We start from the raw sequence: 5,682 nt of genomic DNA, 5'->3' as shown, positions 1-5,682 counted from the left end.
CAAGAATACTACAAAATCTATGATCAGCGCAAAATGTTCCCCCAAATGGCCAGTTCAAGGGAATATTTCTCGCATTTATTCCATAAAACGGATAATGGTTATTAAATATTGCTTCTTTCTTAGACAAGGAAATAATGAAAAGCTTTCAGATATCACACATACCATAGAGAGATTTCAAAAATGAAGGCTTTATATTCATGAAAAAACTAAAGAAGTGAATGTAAACAGCGTAACAGTTAAAGCAGAAAACATTTTAACAATGAGCAATACACAGCTTTTATTTAAAAGGGATCCCGTATAAAGTAAAATGGCATAAATAAGTCAGTTCAGGTATATATAAAAAAACATAAAATGAATATCCTCTGGGGATCGCTCATCCCTGCAGTTGATAAGAACTCCCCAGGGAAGGTATGCATAGAAACAAATAAATAACTTGCTGACTTAGTTAGGTCATTTGTATGGTACCATAAATATACACTTGCTATTAAACCTAGAGGAATATAAAATAAAGACATGTTACCTGTAATGGAAACAGAAACATCAAACCAACACATATACAGAGAAATGGTTACCGGATACTAAATGAGGAGCCGAGTAGTTTTGAGTAACTGAGAGCAACAAAATCAAATCGTGTTCGGATTACGCCTAGTCATTATGGGGTGGGTAATATTGATCCCTAAATCTGTGGTCACTGCGGACGGTGTTGATCCGGGTTCCATAAAGGGAATGACTGCCGTTCAGGGGGATTTTGACGGATCTGCGATTTTCTAAATCTATATGGCTGTGTCTGAAGACATTCAGCAGCATAATGACCGTATTGTTGGCAGCGATAACAGAGCACATCAGGATAGCGATCAGGGCTAGGCCAGGAACGATAGTCTCGTTGTCGCCTAGTATCTCCAAGAGGGCCCCTTGGGGGACCTCGCTGGGGTTGAGAGCGACGACCTCTTTCTTCAGGGTAATCAATTCTACGGTCTGGGCGGTAGGGCCGTGGGCCCTGATTTCGGGTGTTATTGTCATAGCGTTGATCAGCATACATAACAATAACAGGGGGAGAAGTGTTAGGAGTATTGGTATTGGTGTCAGAGCTCTTAGAGGCTCTTTTCTCTTTGAGATCTTCAGTCTGTAGCACCTCCAAGTTAGTGTGTACTGTCTTACGATGTTGGGCTTCATTTTGCTTGCTTTTAATAAGTCGTCTGCAATGATGAAGGATGTGTTCACGAATTTTAGGCCATTTTTCTAATTGGAGACCCACGGTGTTCTCTAACTTAAGTTTAATTTCTGAAGGTAAGGTTCCCTTCAGTAAATGGTAGAATACTGGGAGGGCATTATCAGAGTCAAATTTTTCCTCTGTTTCTTCCTTATAGAGGTCTTGGAGTCTGAGTAAATAGGCCTCAATAGGCTCTGAATCCATTTCCCATCTTTGGGAAGTGATAACCGAAAAGTCTTTAAGGGTCGGATACATGGTCCGGATTTCCTGGAATACTTTGGTCTGAATTTCTGTCAAAGGGTTGCCATCATACTGAGTATCGGTGGCAAATTTTGCATAGCCCGATTGAGTGAATATGTCAGTGATACTAGCGTGTGGGGTTCTGCCCAGGAGCGCTTTCATATCACCTACTGATAGAGTAGTCCCCAGGGTTATGTCCTGTAATTTCTTTAACCAGCGGTTACCTCCCTGTGCAATATCCGGGAGCTGTAGTATGAGGCTATTCAATTCAACAGCTGAAAGTGGGGTGTATTCCGTATGAGGGACACCACCTGACATTTTATTCAGCAGGGGAAAAAGTTTCACTGATTTAAGGAGATCAATCGAGGTGGTTGGGGGAAACTGATTCTCATACTTTTTCCAAACCTGAAGACCTTGGATTAGATAGAGGGTTGTTTTCTGATCCCAATGGGGGTCAGGGTGGTCATAAATAAGATCTCTCACTAGTGAGAGTTTGTCAGACCGCAAGGATCCTTCACGTGGGAAGAGGGCGGACTGGGGCTGAAGCGCCTCAGACCATCCTGCAAGATTATCAATCCATGGTTGAACATAATACCATGAATTTTCATGTAATGCTACATATTGGGCGGGTGTGCTAGGTAGACCAGATAAGCCAGGTTCTGTATCAATGTTTAGACCTGTAGGGCGACGGGGACCGTCAATGACTGCAAGGCAGCGACTAGATCCCTCATCAGTAATATAACTTTGAGGGTGGCGCTGTCTGGTATGATGTGAAATAACATCATGTTGTTGGGGTATTTTGGATTTGGATGCAGCAGATGCAATAGTATCCGGGAGTACTGAAATGGACTTACGTAAGGAACGAAGTCCTTCTGAAACGAATGCGAGGTCATCTCCCATACTGGCCAATGTGGTGCCATGTTGTGGCATACAACATGCCCCTGAAGGAACGTGAGTGTCAGGGGGACGGGTCTTGGGTAGTTCAAGGTGAGATGAATCTCCTTCCACCGAGGAGGAGAAATTTAGCACTGGGGGAGGTTCATTTCGAATATCCTCCAGGTCAGATTTAGCCGGGAGTTGTTGTTGCAAAACTTCCCATGCTTCGTCTAATGGGGAGGATATTATTTTTGGTAGATCCCCAGTACCTGGTTTGGCTGGAAGTATGAGAGGACGGCGGAGACGAGCCAGTTCCTCTGCTAATTGGGGAATTTTACCCTTGGGGCGTGCACCCAATTGCTCCCATCTAGGAGGAGTAGAACACTCAGGTTCTAGAGTCGGCATGGAAGGGTTCACTGGAACATGGGGCGCTTTAATAAAACCCCGATCATAGAGTTCCTGACAAATAGCCCGTGTCTGTGTAGCAGGACTACGTGGAATGAAGCCCATCTGTCGTAACTGAGACAAGATAGGGTAATGTAGGGATGTGGGAGGCAAGAAACCAGTTTGGACAGAGGAGTCCAAATGTGGCGGTGGAGGTGATGTCTGAGTTGAATGTCCCATGTGTGGGTAGGTAGCCGTTTGAGTAGTCATGTGTGAGGTCAATCCTGATCCTGGCACAGGACAGGTGGAGGTCTGGGCAGCTACGTCAATTTGACTGATAGCAGGGTACTGGACGGTGGCCGGAACTGATGGGTTCGGGACACAAGGATATTGCTCAATAATGGGAGGGGGTATCTCCATCTCATAGCCTCCAAGAGTACGATATACATGAGGCGGTGGTGGGGTTAGCGTCTGGGTTGTTGCTTGCATCGTTGGAGCAGAGGTAACAGTGGGTAATTGGGCCGAAATCAGGGCTACTGGTTGGGCCACTGGGATTGTTGAAGGGGTTAAAGGCGTCTGAGTTTGTACTGACCCCTGAGATATTGGAATTGAGTTTTTTTGTGATGAGGGAAGAGATAGATCAACAACACCGGCGATGTGCACGGTAGTAGGTGGGTCAAATATCATAGGAGCGGGAGATACCGCAGGCAGCGGGGGAGTTACTGTCTGAGATCCCTGAGAATTCTGCAGCAGAGGACTTGTGACCGGTTTATCACAATATCCTGGGGGTATCGGGGTATATCCCACTGCACATGGTAGAAGCTTTGTCGCACCTGCAGCGGTAGCAGCATCATAGGGTGGTGGGGCAGTAGGTATTACTGCCTCCTGGTAGGGAGCTTGGTCGCAATCGGACTTACCTAAACTCCTATCGTTCTGGTTTTGTGCAATAAGTATGAATTTATTAATGGCAGCTAAATGTTTATCCCTAGATTTTCCTGTTTTGTGGGACTCATTGTAACAGACCAGAGCTTGAAGTTTGCCCTGATCAAATGAGCCCTTTGATGGCCATTCCAGTCCTTGATCCTTAGCGGACCAAGCGGTATGCCAGGTTTGACATAACCGGGTAAGTTCTTTTCTATCAGCGGGAAAGAAATTAAGGACTCTTTCCAAGGGAGTAGGGGACGAGGAAGTGGGCATAGTGGGATCAGAAATAGGGGGAAGACAATTCACATAGGAACTCATAGAAGAGTGTATTCAATATAATGCAATATCTACAAGTGAGATGGTTCAAATCAAAATGCTGAGGTCTATAACAGGGGCAACTAAACAAAACCATGCACGGGAAAATTATCTAAACAAAAGAACATGCATCATGCGTATAACAAAAACACTTATACTCACGCGTCTTCAAGAGCGTCCCATTGGCGGAACCTAAAACATAAATTACTAATTGGCGGAAAGCTCAATGCTTTTGCCGCAGGTTATATTAACAAAGAAATGATAGCCATAAACATGAGAATAGTGCAGGAGTCAGTTGTGTCACTTACTATATATAACCTACTCTAAAAATACTGCCCTCCAGAGTATGCTTCTATAGAAATTGACCATGGGATAACACTCGCCATGAATTTTGACATGGGATAACACTCGCCATGTGATGGGACTACACTCGCCTGGGATCGCACATGGGATAACACTCGCCATGAATTTGGATATGGGATAACACTCGCCATATTGAAAACCCCAAAAGTGGGGGAAGCAAAAACTCCAAAAAAAGATTTTAGCGAACAGCGAAAATAAGTTCTCTAAAATTAAAGGGCAGCGATCTAATTGGTTTTCGCCGGTTAGAAATATGGGAATACACTCGCCATATATGGGAATACACTCGCCATTTTGTCGCTAACCCCCAATAGATGCTTAAATATTCGTCTAGAAGAGAACAAAAATTTAGGGCCCCAGTCAACCTGTCTAAATTTGCAACTAAAGGATTTTAGACGTCTCTGTATATCCCCAGCGCGCATCTGTACCGGTAACTTCTATATGGGCAATAGTCCAATTCAGTGAATGCAGGCCATTCCAAAAATAGAATGGGGTTCTGCTTAAAATCTAATAATTGCGATACCGTCATCCACCTTCGATGGATGTAAGCCCCAGGCATCGATATCAAACCCAATAGTTATAGCGTGACACTGGTATATAAGAAAGTATAGTATGTTCCAGGGAAAAGCCCCTGAAAATTACTATAGAAGTGGTAGAAAAATAGAGAGAAAGACGAAATATTCCAAGGCAAAACAAAACAAATGTAAGCTCTTCGGGGAAGGCACAGTCACAAAAAAGTCATTAGTTGGAACACATTAGCCAGAACTAAAAATGCCAAAGACATCACTTGTCATGCAGCAATGGAAAATAGAATTTTCCATCCAACAAGCCAGTGAAAGGAAACACCGATTTCAACAAAAGGCAAGAAAATGTATATTAACAAAGACATATTAAATATAAGAGAAGCATATAAATCAATAAATTTTGAAACAGGACACCAGAATCGTGGTGTAAAGATGACAAGCTCATACCCATAAATATACACTCAGAAAAGGGACATAGTAAATAAAATAAACCCGAATGCAATGGCAGGAAGCTTTTGTGGCTAAATAGGTGAAAGGGGAAAAAGAACAAATTAAAACATGTGATTCTTACATCAAGAACTTCCAATGATACGGCATAAAACATACATACTAGTCAGTGACTGAAATGATATGTCTAAATGATGACAAACAGAACAACTGCAGCATTAGAAGGAAAGAGAAGGTTGGGTTATAAAGGACCAACAGGAAATAACTGAAGTGAAACAACGCTGTATTCTCATGGCACGCAGCCATCATCTTCTCAACCGGAAAGGTAAAACTTATTTTATATGCATATCTATTAATGTAAAAGCAAAGAAATGTTTCTCTATAGTTCAGAATACTTCCACT

General features: G+C 43.0%; 1 protein-coding gene across 1 annotated transcript in view; it reads left to right on the top strand.

Moving 5' to 3' along the window:
* LOC115463697 (zinc finger protein 184-like) overlaps nt 1-5,682 on the top strand; it is a 93,908-nt gene that overhangs the window by 77,405 nt on the left and 10,821 nt on the right. The window lies entirely within an intron of this gene.

This window comes from Microcaecilia unicolor, chromosome 2, assembly GCF_901765095.1.
Source record: "Microcaecilia unicolor chromosome 2, aMicUni1.1, whole genome shotgun sequence".
Lineage (NCBI taxonomy): Eukaryota > Metazoa > Chordata > Amphibia > Gymnophiona > Siphonopidae > Microcaecilia > Microcaecilia unicolor.
This window is presented reverse-complemented; position numbering and strand designations above follow the sequence as displayed.